Raw genomic sequence first — 15909 nt, 5'->3', positions numbered from 1 at the left:
TTTGAGAAACGCCGTCTTTTAAAGCTGGCGGAGCCTTTGCTTCCATCTACGGCCGTAGTTGCCTTAATAATGCATGGATTGCACACTAACGTGTTGAAGCAAGTGCAAATACTGTCACCAAAGACTCTAGATGACCTCCTCGCGTGTCTTCAGAACATACCATCAGCTTCGGAAACAAGCATAACCGCCGAGTCAAGCAGCTGTTTCAGTCGGAGTAAATCGGACTGGTCAAGCCGCGCTCAGCGAGAACCGAGCCACCTCGCAACTCGCACAGATAACTTGCCCTGGCGTGTTCCAAGAGGTCGAGTGAATAATATCGACACTGAAGCTCAGGAGTATTCGACAGAAAAAAACTAATAAACGAGGGTGATCAGTCCCACCCGATGACTCCAAATGAGACTGTTTATTTAAGTTGCTCTAGCCTACTTCACATTCCCGTCAAAGTAGGAAACAAACATATGATGGCTTTGGTAGACAGCGGTGCTTCTGTGTCCATTATAAATGCCAAGCTGGTGGATGCAAATCGCTTGCATAGTGGAAGAATTCTACGAGTACAAGGCTATGATGGAAAAGTAACGTTGCATGATCAGTGGGCCTTGGTAAACATCGAGTTCCAGGGTCAGCAAATAGAGAGCGAAGTGTTGGTGATAGAGGGGGTAACGTACGACTTTTTGCTATCAAGACCAGATATAAAGAAACTAAAGATCAACGTGTACTGGGACGATGTGGTTCTAGTAGAAGGAGTAGCAAGGAACGAGACAAATCAGGGTAGACAAGATAATCTACGAGTTGTCAAGTGCGCGGAGGATATCGCAACGACCTACCCTGAACTTGTATGCATAGGAAGCTATCCTCAGGCGATGAAGTCCCACAAGGTTCCTTTCGAACTCGCTGACAAGACCGTCATCCGGAAAGCACCTTACAATATGTCAAGGGAGCGAAAGATGTGGCTCAAGAAAGAGTTGCAGGAGATGCTAGATGCTGATATCATACGACCTTCGGTATCACCCTTCGCTTCTCCCATAACGATCGCACCGAAAGAAGACGGAACCTTCAGATTATGCACCGACTACAGGGTTCTCAATCGTCAGACAGAACTCATACCATTTCCTATGCCGAAGATCGACACAATTATAGATGAGACCGGGGGTTGCCGACATTTTTCCCGCATCGATTTATGCAAAGGTTTCTGGCAGATCCCACTAACCGAAGAAACAAAAATGTACACCGCTTTTATCACGCCATTCGATCTCTACGAATACAACCGGCTCCCTTTCGGTTGGAAAAACTCGCCAGCGTGGTTCCAGAAGATCATGAACGACGTCCTAAAGCCATTCCTTGGTGTTTTTTGTAATGTGTACATAGACGACATTATAGTCTTCTCCAAAACAGAGGCTGAGCATCAGGACCATCTGTCTCAGGTGTTAAACGCCTTGAGCTTGGCACATCTCAAGGTTAATTTTAAGAAGAGTGTATTCTTTCAACAAAAAGTGGTGTTTCTTGGAAGAGTCTTCGATGGGAACACCAAAAGCACAAAACAAGAGTCCGTCGAGAAGATCTCCCAGTTGAAGAAACCATATGACGTCCATTCACTGCGTGTGTTTTTGGGATTGGCAGGACATTTCCGATCTTTCATAAAGGACTTTGCTGTCAAAACTAGATGCCTCACGCGCTTAACGCAGAAAGAAGTTCCCTTTGAATGGAGTGACGAATGTGAGAGAGTCTACCGTGACTTGGTGCACAGAATTTCTTCTGACCCCGTTCTGCGTATACCAGATTTCACTTTACCCTTTGAATTGAACACTGACGCCTCACATTATGGGACTGGTGCAGTGTTGTATCAAAAATGTATTGAAGCATCTGGCCGAGAAAAGCGACACGTAGTCGGTTACTACAGTTACACTTTCAAGCCGTCTGAAACAAACTACACTACTACGGAAAAAGAAGCACTGGCGGTTCTGAAGGCCGTTGACTACTTCCGCACGTACCTGGAAGGTACGAAGTTCACTTTGTTCACCGATCACCAGGCACTCACTCATCTCTTGAATATGACCCAAACTAAAGGGCGTATCGCCAGATGGGTGAATTACTTGCAGCAATTTGACTTTACCATCTCGCACCGACCCGGACCGCTTTTAACCGATGCAGATGCTCTATCAAGATTGATGGTACAAAACAACACAGAAAAATCTGAAGAAATCAATGAAGTGAAGCTGTGGGAAGGCTCAGAACAACTGGTTTTTACGGAAGGTCGGTATCAAGTCCCACCAACTCTTGTTTCCAAAGTGCTTTACTTGTACCACGATAGCCCAGAATCTGGAGGACACGACGGCTTTTGGCGTACCTACAACAAGTTGGTCAAGAGGTTTACGTGGCCTCACATGAAGAAAGACGTTAGTCAGTACGTTCGTTCATGCCATGTGTGTCAAGTACACAAAGTCAAGTATAAACAGCCTACGGACACCATGATACTACCTTGCCACTCGAACGTGCCTTTTGAAGTAGTTCACCTGGATTTCGCCCAACTTAACAAGAAACGGGAAGGAGTCAGAAAAACGCAAGCTTTTCTGCTGGCCATAGATGAATGCACCAGGATGGTCGCGGCACGAGCAGGAAAAGAAGATGCAAATAGCGTCATAACCCTTCTCGAAAGGGACATGTTTAGAACTACGCGGACAATCGTATGCGATAACGGCCCCGCGTTCAAGAGTGAAAAGCTAGTAAGATGGGCTCGAGATCACAATGTATCGATCAAGTTCTGTGCGCCATACCATCCTGCGGCGAATGGGCTTGCAGAACGTGCCATACGGGACGTGAAACAATACATCAAGATGTACGATAGTTTTCCTGGGGGATGGAAATGTTCTTTAGAAGCAGCCGTAAAACATCATAACCGATCCTACACAAGTGGCTTGGGGTGCAGTCCACAGTACGCTTCTACAGGAGAGACCCCTATTCTGCAGGCAGACCGTGAGTTGGGACTCTTGGAAAACCTCAAGATTGTCGAGGAGAGGCAACAAAAATCACAGGAGGAGAGGTACCGAAAACGAATGAAAAAGAATTTCGACAAGAGGCATCGAGCAGACATGCCAGACATTCAAGTCACCGACCTCGTACTAGTGAGAAAAGGAATAAGAGATTCCAGTGCCAAATTTTATGGGCCTTACTCTGTGACCAAGACAGCCACCCAGAACGGAATTTTGAAGACTGTCTGGTACACTGGTGAACGTGGATCTGTTGAATGTGCTTCAATTGGGAATGTCTTCAAGTATTACCCCAGGAGGGGTAATTAAAAGAAAGCGGGAAGGGTGAAGCGGTATGAGCCTTTGGACAGAAGATGAAGAAGCGCGAGGGCCGGGGCAGGAGAGAAGAGGAGGATGAAGTGAAAAATAAAGCAGATTAAGATGGACGCCAGTTCCATACTGAAGCTTTAATGCTGTTCCGTTATTTTAAGTAGGAACACTACAATTTTTAGAAAAGCTCACGCATGCTGGTACGCAATATTGCATGCCATGAATGCTGGAGTAAGCAAATGGCGTCGGTGGTTCAGTGGTAGAATACTCGCCTGCCACGCAGGTGACCCAGGTTAGATTCCCGGCCAACGCATCCTTTTTTTAGAAAAGTTCCTGCGTGCTATTCCGCAATATTGCATGTCATGAATGCAGGAGTAAGCAAATGGCGTTGGTGGTTCAGTAGTAGAATACTCACATGCTGCACGGGTGACCCGGCTTCGATTTCCGGCCGACGTATTGTTATCTTTGGAAAAGCTCACGCATGCTGTTACGCTATATATGCATGCTATGAATGCAAGAGCAAGCAAATGGCGCTGGTGGTTCAGTGGTAGAATACTCACCTGCTGCGCGGTTCACCCGGGTTCGATTCTCGGAAGACGCATTGTTATTTTTAGAAAAGCTCACACGTGCTGTTACGCCATATTGCATGTCATGAATGCCATAGTAGGCAAATGGCGTCGGTGGTTTAGTGGTAGAATACTCGCCTGCCACGCGGCTGACCCGGGCTCGATTCCCGGCCGACACATCGTTTATTTTAAAATTGTTCTTGCGTGCCTTTCCAAAATATTGCTTGTCATGAATGCAGGAGTAAGCAAATGGCGTCGGTGGTTCAGTGGTAAAATACTTGCCTGCCACGCGGTTGACCTGGGTTGGATTCCCGGCTGACGCATTCTTATTTTTAGAAACACTCACGCGTGCTGTTACGCTATATATTCATGCCATCAATGCAGGAGTAAGCAAATGGCCTCGGTGGTTCAGTGGTAGAATACTCGCCTGCCACGCAGGTGGCCCGTGTTGGATTCCCGACCGACTGCAACGCAGGTGTCCCGGGTTCGATTCCCGGCCGACGCAACGTTTATTTTAGAATAGTTCCTGCGTGCTATTCCGCACTATTGCACGCCATGAATGCAGGAGAAAGCAAACGGCGTCGGTGGTTCAGTGGTAGCATACTCGCCTGCCACGCGGGTGACCCGGGTTCAATTCCCGGCCGAGGCATTGTTAATTTTAGAAAAACTCACGCGTGCTGTTACGCTAATAATGCATGCTATGAATGCAGGAGCAAGCAAATGGCAGCGGTGGTTCAGTGGCAGAATACTCGCCTGCCACGCGGGTAACCCGGGTTTGATTCCGTGCCGACGCATCGTATATTTTAAAAAGCTCCTGCGTGTTATTTCGCAATATTGCGCGCCATGAATGCAGGAGCCAGCAAATGGCGTCGGTGATTCAGTGGTAGAATACTCGCCTGCCGCGCGGGTGACCCGGATTCAATTCCCGGGCGACGCATCGTTATTTTTAGAAAAGCTCACGCGTGCTGTTACGCTGAAATATGCATGCCATGAATGCTGGAGCAAGCAAATGGCGTCGGTGCTTCAGTGGTAGAATACTCTCCTGCCACGCGGGTGATCCGGGTTCGATTCCCGGCCGACGCGTGGTTATTTTTAGAAAAGCTCGTGCGTGCTGTTACGCTATATATGCATGCCATGAATGCAGGAGCAAGCAAATGGCGTCGGTGTTTCCGTGGTCGAACACTCGCCTGCCTCGCGGGTGACCCGGGTTCGATTTCCGGCCGACGCACACTTTATCTCAGAAAAGTTCCTGCGTGCTATTCCGCAATATTGCATGTCATGAATGCAGGAGAAAGCAACTGGCGTCGGTGGTTTAGTGGTAGAATACTCGGCTGCCTCGCGGTTCACCCGGGTTCGATTCTCGGAAGACGCATTGTTATTTTTAGAAAAGCTCACACGTGCTGCTACGCCATAATGCATGTAATGAATGCCGGAGTAAGCAAATGGCGTCGGTGGTTCATTGTTAGAATACTCGCCTGCCACGCGGGTGACCCGGGTTCGATTCCCGGCCGACGCATCGTTATTTTTAGAAAAGCTCACGCATGCTGTTACGCAATATTGCATGTCATGAATGCAGGAGTGAGCAAATGGCGTTGGTGGTTCAGTAGTAGAGTACTCACATGCTGCGCGGGTGCCCCGGGTTCGATTTCCGGCCGACGTATTGTTATCTTTAGAAAAGCTCACGCATGCTGTAACGCTATATATGCATGCTATGAATGCAGGAGCAAGCAAATGGCGCTGGTGGTTCAGTGGTAGAATACTCACCTGCTGCGCGGGTTACCCGGGTTCCATTCCCGGTAGACGCATTGTTATTTTTAGAAAAGCTCACACGTGCTGTTACGCCATTGTGCATGTCATGAATGCCGGGGTAAGCAAATGGCGTCGGTGGTTTTGTGGTAGAATACTCGCCTGCCACGCTGGTGACCCCGGTTAAATTCCGGGCCGGCGCATCGTTATTTCTAGAAAAGCACCCGAGTGCTGTTACGCTATAAAAGCATGCCCTGAAAGCTGGAGCAAGCAAATGGCGTCGGTGCTTCAGTGGTAGAATACTCGCCTGCCACGTGGGTGACCCGGGTTCGATTCTCAGCCGACGCATCGTTATCTTTAGAAAAGCTCAAGCGTGCTGTTACTCAGTATTGCATGCCATGTATGCAGGAGAAAGCAATAGGCGTCGGTGGTTCAGTGATAGAACACTCGCCTGCCACGCAGGTGGCCCGTGTTCGATTGCCGGCCGACCCATCGTTATTTTCAGAAAACCTCGCGCCTGCTGTTACGCTAAATATGCATGCCATGAATGCAGCAGAAAGCAAATGGCGTCGGTGGTTCATTGTTAGAATACTCGCCTGCCACGCGGGTGACCCGGGTTCGATTCCCGGCCGACGCATCGTTATTTTTAGAAAAGCTCACGCATGCTGTTACGCAATATTGCATGCCATGAATGCAGGAGTAAGCAAATGGCGTCGGTGGTTCAATGGTAGAATACTCGCGTGCCACACGGGTGACCCGGGTTCGATTCCCGGCTGACGCATTGTTATTTTTTGAAAAGCTCACACGTGCTGTTACGTCATATTGCATGTCATGAATGCCGGAGTAAGCAAATGGCGTCGGTGGTTTTGTGGTAGAATACTCGCCTGCCACGCCGCTGACCCGGGCTCGATTCCCGGCCGACACATCGTTTATTTTAAAAACGTTCTTGCGTGCCTTTCCAAAATATTGCTTGTCATGAATGCAGGAGTAAGCAAATGGCGTCGGTGGTTCAGTGGTAAAATACTTGCCTGCCACGCGGTTGACCTGGGTTGGATTCCCGGCTGACGCATTGTTATTTTTAGAAAAGCTCACACGTGCTGTTACGCCATATTGCATGTCATGAATCCCGGAGTAAGCAACTAGCGTTGGTGGTTCTGTGGTAGAATGCTCGGCTGCCACGCGGGTGACCCGGGCTCGATTCCCGGCTGACACATTGTTATTTTCAGAAACACTCACGCGTGCTGTTACGCTATATATTCATGCCATCAATGCAGGAGTAAGCAAATGGCCTCGGTGGTTCAGTGGTAGAATACTCGCCTGCCACGCAGGTGGCCCGTGTTCGATTCCCGACCGACTGCAACGCAGGTGTCCCGGGTTCGATTCCCGGCCGACGCAACGTTTATTTTAGAAAAGTTCCTGCGTGCTAATCCGCACTATTGCACGCCATGAATGCAGGAGAAAGCAAACGGCGTCGGTGGTTCAGTGGTAGCATACTCGCCTGCCACGCGGGTGACCCGGGTTCAATTCCCAGCCGACGCATTGTTAAATTTAGAAAAACTCACGCGTGCTGTTACGCTAATAATGCATGCTATGAATGCAGGAGCAAGCAAATGGCAGCGGTGGTTCAGTGGCAGAATACTCGCCTGCCACGCGGGTAACCCGGGTTTGATTCCGTGCCGATGCATTGTTTATTTTAAAAAGCTGCTGCGTGTTATTTCGCAATATTGCGCGCCATGAATGCAGGAGCCAGCAAATGGCGTCGGTGATTCAGTGGTAGAATACTCGCCTGCCACGCGGGTGACCCGGATTCAATTCCCGGGCGACGCATCGTTATTTTTAGAAAAGCTCACGCGTGCTGTTACGCTAAAATATGCATGCCATGAATGCCGGGGTAAGCAAATGGCGTCGGTGGTTTTGTGGTAGAATACTCGCCTGCCACGCTGGTGACCCCGGTTAGATTCCGGGCCGGCGCTTTGTTATTTTTAGAAAAGCTCACGCGTGCTTTTACGCTATATATACATGCCATGAATGCTGGAGCAAGCAATTGGTGTCGGTGCTTCAGTGGTAGAATACTCGCCTGCCACGCGGGTCACCCGGGTTCGATTCTCGGAAGACGCATTGTTATTGTTAGAAAAGCTCACGCGTGCTGTTACGCAATTTTGCATGCCATGAATGCAGGAGTAAGCAAATTGCGTCGGTGGTTCAGTGGTAGAATACTCGCCTGCCACGCGGGTGACCCGGGTTCGATTCCCGGCCGACGCATCCTTTATTTCAGAAAAGTTCCTGCGTGCTATTCCGCAATATTGCATGTCATGAATGAAGGAACAAGCAGATGGCGTTGGTGGTTCAGTGGTAGAATACTCGCCTGCTACGCGGGTGACCCGGGTTCAATTCCCGGCGACGCATTGTTATTTTTCGAAAAGCTCACACGTGCTGTTACGATTATTTGCATGTCATGAATGCAGGAGTAAGCAAATAGCGTTCGTGGTTCAGTGGCAAAATTCTCTGTTGCCACGCGGGTGACCTGGGCTTGATTCCTGGCCGACGCTCTGTTAAACTTAGAAAAACTCACGCGTGCTGTTATGGTAAAATTTGCGCGCCATGAATGCAGGAGCCAGAAAATGGCGTCGGTGATTCAGCGGTAGAATACTCGCCTGCCACGCGGGTGACCCAGATTCAATTCCCGGCTGACGCATCGTTATTTCTAGAAAAGCTCCCGAGTGCTGTTACGCTATAAAAGCATGCCCTGAAAGCTGGAGCAAGCCAATGGCGTCGGTGCTTCAGTGGTAGAATACTCGCCTGCCACGTGGGTGACCCGGGTTCGATTCTCAGCCGACGCATCGTTATCTTTAGAAAAGCTCAAGCGTGCTGTTACGCAGTATTGCATGCCATGAATGCAGGAGTAAGCAATAGGCGTCGGTGGTTCAGTGATAGAACACTCGCCTGCCACGCGGGTGACCCGGGTTCGATTCCCGGCCGACGCATCGTTATATTTAGAAAAGCTCGCGCATGCTGTTATGCAATATTGCATGCCATGAATGCCGGAGTAAGCAAATGGCATCGGTGGTTCAGTTGTAGAACACTCGCCAGCCACGCGGATGACCTGGGTTCGATTCTTGGCCGACGCATTGTTTACTTTAAAAAAGTTCCTGCGTGCTATTCCGCAATATTGCATGTCATGAATGCAGGAACAAGCAAATGGCGTCGCTGGTTCAGTGTTTGGATACTCGCCTGCAACGCTGGTGACCCAGCTTTGATGCCCGGCTAATGCATCGTTATTTTTAGAAAACGTCACGCGTGCTGTTACGCAATGATGCATGCCATAAATGCAGGCGTAAGCAAATGGCGTTGGTGGTTCAGTGGTAGAATACTCGCCTGCCACGCAGGTGGCCCGTGTTCGATTCCCGGCCGACCCATCGTTATTTTCAGAAAACCTCGCGCCTGCTGTTACGCTAAGTATGCATGGCATGAATGCAGCAGAAAGCAAATGGCGTCGGTGGTTCATTGTTAGAATACTCGCCTGCCACGCGGGTGACCCGGGTTCGATTCCCGGCCGACGCATCGTTATTTTTAGAAAAGCTCACGCATGCTGTTACGCAATATTGCATGCCATGAATGCAGGAGTAAGCAAATGGCGTCGGTGGTTCAATGGTAGAAGACTCGCGTGCCACACGGGTGACCCGGGTTCGATTTCCGGCCGACGCATTGTTATTTTTAGAAAAACTCACGCATGCTGTTACACAATATTGCATGCCATGAATGCAAGAGCAAGCAAATGGCGTTGTTGGTTCAGCCGTAAAATACTCGCCTGACACGCAGGTGGCCCGTGTTCGATTCCCGGCCGACCCATCGTTATTTTCAGGAAAGCTCACGCGTGCTGTTACGCTATATATGCATGCCATGAATGCATGAGCAAGAAAATGGCATCAGTAGCTCCGTGGTAGAATGCTCGCCTGCCACGCGGGTGACCCAGATTCAATTCCCGGTCGACATATCGTTATTTTTAGAAATATCTCACGCGTGCTGTTACGCAATAATGCATGCCATGAATGCAGGAGTAAGCAACTGGCGTCGGTGGTTCAGTGGCAGAATACTCGCCTGCAACGCGGGTGACCCGGGTTTGATTTTGGCCGACGAATCGTTTATTTTAGAAAAGTTCCTGTCTGCTATTCAGCAATACTGCACGCCATGAATGCAGGAGCCAGCAAACGGCGTCGGTGGTTCAATGATAGAATACTCGCCTGCCACGCGGGTGACCCGGGTTCGATTCCCGGCTGACGCATCGTTATTTTTAGAAAAGCTCGCGCGTGCTGTTATGCAATATTGCATGCCATGAATGCCGGAGTAAGCAAATGGCATCGGTGGTTCAGTTGTAGAACACTCGCCTGCCTCGCGGGGGACCCGGGTTCGATTCCCGGCCGACGCATCGTTATCTTTAGAAAAGCTCGCGCATGCTGTTACGCAATATTGCATGCCATGAATGAAGGAGTAAGCAAATGGCGTTGGTGGTTCAATGGTAGAATACTCGCGTGCCACACGGGTGACGCGGGTTCGATTCCCGGATGACGCATTGTTATCTTTAGAAAAGCTCACACGTTCTGTTACGCTATAAAAGCATGCCATGAATGCAGCAGAAAGCAAATGGCGTGTGGTTCATTGTAAGAATACTCACCTGCCACGCGGGTGACCCGTGTTCGATTCCCGGCCGACGCATCGTTATTTTTAGAAAAGCTCACGTATGCTGTTACGCAATATTGCATGCCATGAATGCAGGAGTAAGCAAATGGCGTCGGTGGTTCAATGGTAGAATACTCGCGTGCCACACGGGTGACCCGGGTTCGATTCCCGGCCGACGCATCGTTATTTTTAGAAAAGCTCACGCATGCTGTTACGCAATATTGCATGCCATGAATGCAGGAGTAAGCAAATGGCGTCGGTGGTTCAATGCTAGAATACTCGCGTGCCAAACGGGTGACCCAGGTTCGATTCCCGGCCGACGCATCGTTAACTTTAGAAAAGCTCAAGCGTGCTGTTACGCATTATTGCATGCCATGAATGCAGGAGCAAGCAAATGGCATCGGTGGTTCAGTGGTAGAACACTCGCCTCCCAAGCGGGTGACCCGGGTTTGATTCCCGGCCGACGCATCGCTATTTTTAGAAAAGCTCACGCGTGCTGTTACGCAATATTGCATGCCATGAATGCAGGAGTAAGCAAACGGCGTCGTTGGTTCAGTGGTAGAATACTCGCCTGCCACGCGGGGACAGGGTTCGATTCCCGGCCGACGCATCGTTTATTTTAGAAACCCTCACGCGTGCTGTTACGCAATGATGCATGCCATGAATGCAGGCGTAAGCAAATGGCGTTGGTGGCTCAGTGGTAGAATACTCGCCTGCCACGCATGTGGCCCGTGTTCGAGTCCCGGCCTACCCATCGTTATTTTCAGGAAAGCTCACGCGTGCTGTTACGCTATATATGCATGCCATGAATGCATGAGCAAGAAAATGGCCTCAGTTGCTCCGTGGTAGAATGCTCGCCTGCCACGCGGGTGACCCAGATTCGATTCCCGGTCGACATATTGTTATTTTTAGAAATAGCTCACGCGTGCTGTTACGCAATAATGCATGCCATGAATGCAGGAGTAAGCAACTGGCGTCGGTGGTTCAGTGGCAGAATACTCGCCTGCAACGTGGGTGACCCGGGTTTGATTTTGGCCGACGAATCGTTTATTTTAGAAAAGTTCCTGTCTGCTATTACGCAATACTGCACGCCATGAATGCCGGAGCCAGCAAACGGCGTCGCCGGTTCAATGATAGAATACTCGCCTGCCACGCGGGTGACCCGGGTTCGATTCCCGCCTGACGCATCGTTATTTTTAGAAAAGCTCACACGTGCTGTTTCGCCATACTGCATGTCATGAATGCCGGAGTAAGCAAGTGGCGTCGGTGGTTTAGAAGTAGAATACTTGCCTTCCACGCGGCTGACCCGGGCTCGATTCCCGGCCGACACATCGCTTATTTTAAAAACGTTCTTGCGTGCCTTTCCGCAATATTGCATGTCATGAATGCAAGAGTAAGCAAATTGCGTCGGTGGTTCCGTGGAAGAATACTCGCCTGCCACGCGGGTGACCTGGATTCAATTCCCGGCCGACGCATCGTTATTTTTATAAAAGCTCACGCGTGGTGTTACGCTATATAGGCATGCCATGAATGCAAGAGCAAGCAAATGGCGTCGGTGCTTCTGTGGTAGAATACTCGCCTGCGACGCGGGTGACCCGGATTCGATTCCCGGCCGACGCATCGTTATCTTTAGAAAAGCTCCCGCGTGTTGTTACGCTATATTTTGATACGTGTATGAAACTGTCACCCCGACATAGCTGAATTGGCACCCAAATGAAGAAGACGACAACGTGGTTTTAGTGGGTTGGACTCTCGAGCTTCTCCCGTTGGCCTGCATGACTGTGCGCTCTTTAAGCCGTTATCAATACCAGCTCTCGGTGAATAAATCTTCCCCGTAACATCTTTTGGTGGAAGGTGCGGGTTCTTCACACAACCCGGCTCTGGAACTCCGCAGTGGACGCCAGCTTTCTCCAGCCGCGATGCCTGAAACTGGCAATCAGGCCTCGCCATTCGCGCCGGCTCCATCACCTGTGTTTCCCCCCAATCTTCTCGACCCTGGCACATTTTCCGGGATGGACAGCACGGATGTCGAAGAATGGCTCGCTATATTCGAGCGCGTCAGCAAGCACTACAGGTGGGACGAAACGCTTATGCTGGCAAATATTCTGTTCTACCTAAGGGGTACGGCACGCGCCTGGTATGAGACGCATGAAGAAGAATTAACCAGCTGGGACACATGCAAGCAAAAGCTTCGCGATTTGTTCGGTCGGTCAGTTGCTCGTCAGATGGCAGCCAGGCAAGACCTCGGGTCGCGTGTTCAATCATCGACGTAGTCGTAGGTCACGTACATCCAAGACGTACTGGCACTGTGCCGGAAGACGGAAAAAAACATGTCCGAGGCGGACAAGATCAGCAACGTGTTGAAAGGCATTGCTGATGATGCTTTCAACATACTAATATGCAAGAACTGCACCACTGTCGACTCCATCATCTCCGAATGCCGACGATTTGAACAAGCAAAAAGCAGGCGAATCACCCACCACATCGCGAGACTACCAAACACTGCTGCGACTTCGTCTTGCGAGGACTCTGCAGCGCCCCGTTCACTTGCGCCTCCTGCCAATATCGCAAGGATTGTTCGCCAGGAGCTGGAAGCCATGGCACCCACTTCCTATCAGCCCCCTGCGCAAGACCACTGGGCAACAATCTCGCTCATTCAAGCTGTCGTACGCCAGGAGTTTGCTAACCTGGGCGTCCAGGTTCCCCAGCCGCAGCCCATGAGCACTCCTGTCCACACCGCTGACCACCACTCTGCCCCACTTGTCGCTGCGGCAGCTTCGACTCCTCGGTGTCCACCACGCCACCGAAATCCATCTGAGTGGCGTACGCACGATGCTCGACCCATCTGTTTTTCTTGCTCTCGAGTTGGGCACATCTCCCGCCATTGTCGCAACAGGGGGTATTCCTGGCAGAGCTTTCGTAATGTCGACCGCCGTCAGGACCGTAGACACTATTCGCAAACTGGTTTTTCGGATGACCATATTCAGGACTCTTCAGCTCGCCGTTCATCTCCACGCTCAGAACCGTCCTACGCTGACGTCTTCGCCCAAAGAAACTGGTCAAGCCGCTCGCCGTCACCTCAGGGTCGGCCGTCACGCTCCCCTCAACGCCGCCGGTCTCCATCACTGGCTTATTCTGGCCATTCCCCGGGAAACTGACGAGTGCAGCTCCTGGAGGTGGCGCTGCGTTGACGACTCGGAACGAAAACCCTCAACCGGCTACAATTTCAAGACGCAATTTACTTCGGGTGTTCCTTGATGGCCACGCCGTTACTGCTCTAATTGACACTGGTGCCCAAGTATCTGTTATGAGTTCTACACTTCGATCTCGCCTGAAAAAAGTTCTCACACCAGCTATGTTTTCTACTGTTCGAGTCTAACGGAAGTCGAACATCGGTACTTGGTATGTGCGCTGCCCGCGTTACTGTTGCTGGCCACCACAATTCCGTTCTCTTCGCAGTCCTCGATGCTTGTCCACACGACGTCATCCTTGGAATTGACTTCTTAACCACCCACTCCGCCCTCATCGATTGTTCTACCGGTATCTTACGGCTCGAATTGCCTTTGCGCTCCGATTTCACTCCTCCAAGTCGCACTCGGCTATGATCCGTGGAGTCTCTACGGCTACCGCCCCAGGCTGCTATGTACGTTCCTCTGTCGCCCTTCCCGTCCGTTCCTGATGGAGACTATCTGGTAGCTCCCCTCATTGATTTGACCCTTACGCACCACATCACACTACCACATACTATAGTGATTGTTGCTACAACACGGTGCTACTTCCAGTTCTGAACTTCTCTACGTCGACCCAAGTTCTTCCCCAAGGCATCACTTTAGCCGATCTTTCCACCCTTGATGAATGTTCGATTTGTTCTTTTACACCTGACACTAAGACCATGGCGAAACCTGTCATCACGTCGCAAAATAAGGCGTTCCTCGACTAAATGATATCCAGCGACATCTTACCTCCCCAAATTGCGGCGCTCCGGGGTGTTCTGTTTTCTTACCTGGATATCTTTGACGTCGACGACCGTCCCCTGGGCTGCACAAGTGCCGTAACCCACCGCATCGACACCGGCGACGCCAGTCTACTCCACAAACGCCCTTATCGCGTGTCACATGCTGAGCGCCAAGTTATACAGACGGAGGTCGAGAAAATGTTGAGTAAAGACGTCATTGAGCCTTCATCGATTCCTTGGGCCTCCCCTGTGGTCTTAGTTAAAAAGAAGGACAACACCTGGCGCTTTTGCGTCGACTATCGCCACCTGAATCAGATCACCAAGAAGGACGTTTATCCTTTACCCCGAATCGATGATGCGCTCGACTGCCTCCACGGCGCCAACTATTTCTCGACCCTTGACCTTCGATCCGGATACTGGCAAACTTCGGTCGACGACTGCGACCGCGAGAAGACAGCATTCATCACACCCGACGGCCTTTACCAATTCAAGGTCATGCCTTTTGGGTTGTGCAATGCCCCGGCTACGTTTGAACGTATGATGGACTCTCTTCTTCGCGGTTTCAAATGGTCGACCTGCCTTTGCTATCTGGATGATGTAATAGTTTTCTCGCCCTCCTTCGAAAGCCACCTGTCTTGTCTCTCGGCAATTCTTGACGTTTTTCGTTGCGCTGGTCTCCAACTGAATTCGTCGAAATTTTCATTTGGACGTCGGCAGATTAAACTACTCGGCCTCCTTGTTGACGCCAGTGGTGTTCAACCCGACCCTGACAAAGTCCGTGCAGTCCGAGAATTCCCGGTTCCGCGTTCCACACAAGAAGTTCGCAGTTTTATTGGGCTCTGCTCATACTTCCGCCGCTTTGTCTTCAACTTCGCGGATATTGCTTGGCCCCTCACGGATCTCCTCAAAAAGAATGTGGCCTTCTCTTGGGGAAGGGACCCAGAACATTCCTTGGCGTCGCTAATTACCGCCCTCACCTCACCACCTGTGTTGGCTCATTTTGATCCAACGGCTCGAACAGAGCTTCGCACCGATGCAAGCGGCTATGGCATTGGTGCTATACTCGCTCAGATACAGAATGGCATCAACCGTGTGATAGCCTACGCTAGCCGCCTTTTGTCGCAAGCGGAACAAAATTATTCTATAACTGAGCGGGAATGCTTAGCCCTCGTTTGGGTTATCGCGAAATTCCGTCCATATTTATACGAACGTCCGTTCGCAGTCATCACGGACCATCATGCGCTTTGCTGGCTGTCGACGCTTAAGGACCCTACAGGAAGACTCGGCCGGTGGGCTCTTCGATTACAGGAGTACACGTTCCCGGTTGTTTACAAATCTGGAAAGCTGCACAGCGATGCTGACTGCTTATCCCGGCACCCCGTTGATCCACCTAGCTCCACTGATTTGGAATCCGATGCCTGCGTTTTAGCCTTCACTGACTTTTTGAACGTGGCTGACGAACAGCGCCGAGATCCATCGTTGCTCACCATCATTGACCGCCTTCAATTGCGTTATCCTGACCCTTTTCTTAGCAGATACCTCCTTCAAGACAACATTTTGTACCGCCGCAATTTACACCCCGACGGCGCGGAACTTTTACTCGTCGTACCGCATCACCTGCGAAAGGATGTTCTGCGACAATTCCACGACGCTCCAACTTCTGGACATCTAG

General features: G+C 50.6%; 18 non-coding genes across 18 annotated transcripts; all 18 read left to right on the top strand.

The window, feature by feature from the left end:
- Nucleotides 1-4256: 4256 nt before the first annotated feature.
- On the top strand, nucleotides 4257-4364 carry TRNAG-GCC (transfer RNA glycine (anticodon GCC)). Its single transcript has 2 exons — nucleotides 4257-4292; nucleotides 4330-4364. It is a non-coding gene; the product is annotated as a tRNA-Gly (tRNA).
- A 73-nt stretch (nucleotides 4365-4437) lies between these two features.
- On the top strand, nucleotides 4438-4508 carry TRNAG-GCC (transfer RNA glycine (anticodon GCC)). The gene has a single exon. It is a non-coding gene; the product is annotated as a tRNA-Gly (tRNA).
- A 217-nt stretch (nucleotides 4509-4725) lies between these two features.
- Nucleotides 4726-4796, top strand: TRNAG-GCC (transfer RNA glycine (anticodon GCC)). The gene has a single exon. It is a non-coding gene; the product is annotated as a tRNA-Gly (tRNA).
- A 75-nt stretch (nucleotides 4797-4871) lies between these two features.
- On the top strand, nucleotides 4872-4942 carry TRNAG-GCC (transfer RNA glycine (anticodon GCC)). The gene has a single exon. It is a non-coding gene; the product is annotated as a tRNA-Gly (tRNA).
- A 362-nt stretch (nucleotides 4943-5304) lies between these two features.
- Nucleotides 5305-5375, top strand: TRNAG-GCC (transfer RNA glycine (anticodon GCC)). The gene has a single exon. It is a non-coding gene; the product is annotated as a tRNA-Gly (tRNA).
- A 796-nt stretch (nucleotides 5376-6171) lies between these two features.
- On the top strand, nucleotides 6172-6242 carry TRNAG-GCC (transfer RNA glycine (anticodon GCC)). Its single transcript has one exon. It is a non-coding gene; the product is annotated as a tRNA-Gly (tRNA).
- A 73-nt stretch (nucleotides 6243-6315) lies between these two features.
- TRNAG-GCC (transfer RNA glycine (anticodon GCC)) lies at nucleotides 6316-6386 on the top strand. Its single transcript has one exon. It is a non-coding gene; the product is annotated as a tRNA-Gly (tRNA).
- Nucleotides 6387-6892: 506 nt separating this feature from the next.
- TRNAG-GCC (transfer RNA glycine (anticodon GCC)) lies at nucleotides 6893-7000 on the top strand. The gene is made up of 2 exons: nucleotides 6893-6928; nucleotides 6966-7000. It is a non-coding gene; the product is annotated as a tRNA-Gly (tRNA).
- Nucleotides 7001-7073: 73 nt separating this feature from the next.
- Nucleotides 7074-7144, top strand: TRNAG-GCC (transfer RNA glycine (anticodon GCC)). The gene has a single exon. It is a non-coding gene; the product is annotated as a tRNA-Gly (tRNA).
- Nucleotides 7145-7361: 217 nt separating this feature from the next.
- Nucleotides 7362-7432, top strand: TRNAG-GCC (transfer RNA glycine (anticodon GCC)). The gene has a single exon. It is a non-coding gene; the product is annotated as a tRNA-Gly (tRNA).
- A 364-nt stretch (nucleotides 7433-7796) lies between these two features.
- Nucleotides 7797-7867, top strand: TRNAG-GCC (transfer RNA glycine (anticodon GCC)). The gene has a single exon. It is a non-coding gene; the product is annotated as a tRNA-Gly (tRNA).
- A 73-nt stretch (nucleotides 7868-7940) lies between these two features.
- TRNAS-GCU (transfer RNA serine (anticodon GCU)) lies at nucleotides 7941-8010 on the top strand. Its single transcript has one exon. It is a non-coding gene; the product is annotated as a tRNA-Ser (tRNA).
- Nucleotides 8011-8518: 508 nt separating this feature from the next.
- On the top strand, nucleotides 8519-8589 carry TRNAG-GCC (transfer RNA glycine (anticodon GCC)). Its single transcript has one exon. It is a non-coding gene; the product is annotated as a tRNA-Gly (tRNA).
- A 506-nt stretch (nucleotides 8590-9095) lies between these two features.
- On the top strand, nucleotides 9096-9166 carry TRNAG-GCC (transfer RNA glycine (anticodon GCC)). Its single transcript has one exon. It is a non-coding gene; the product is annotated as a tRNA-Gly (tRNA).
- Nucleotides 9167-9816: 650 nt separating this feature from the next.
- TRNAG-GCC (transfer RNA glycine (anticodon GCC)) lies at nucleotides 9817-9887 on the top strand. Its single transcript has one exon. It is a non-coding gene; the product is annotated as a tRNA-Gly (tRNA).
- Nucleotides 9888-9960: 73 nt separating this feature from the next.
- TRNAG-GCC (transfer RNA glycine (anticodon GCC)) lies at nucleotides 9961-10031 on the top strand. Its single transcript has one exon. It is a non-coding gene; the product is annotated as a tRNA-Gly (tRNA).
- Nucleotides 10032-10391: 360 nt separating this feature from the next.
- Nucleotides 10392-10462, top strand: TRNAG-GCC (transfer RNA glycine (anticodon GCC)). Its single transcript has one exon. It is a non-coding gene; the product is annotated as a tRNA-Gly (tRNA).
- Nucleotides 10463-10679: 217 nt separating this feature from the next.
- Nucleotides 10680-10750, top strand: TRNAG-CCC (transfer RNA glycine (anticodon CCC)). Its single transcript has one exon. It is a non-coding gene; the product is annotated as a tRNA-Gly (tRNA).
- The last annotated feature ends 5159 nt before the right edge of the window (nucleotides 10751-15909 follow it).

The sequence above is a fragment of the Rhipicephalus microplus genome, chromosome 2 (genome assembly GCF_043290135.1).
Source record: "Rhipicephalus microplus isolate Deutch F79 chromosome 2, USDA_Rmic, whole genome shotgun sequence".
Taxonomy (NCBI): domain Eukaryota; kingdom Metazoa; phylum Arthropoda; class Arachnida; order Ixodida; family Ixodidae; genus Rhipicephalus; species Rhipicephalus microplus.
Note: the sequence above shows the minus strand (reverse complement) of the source record. Positions and strands in the feature narration are given on the sequence as shown.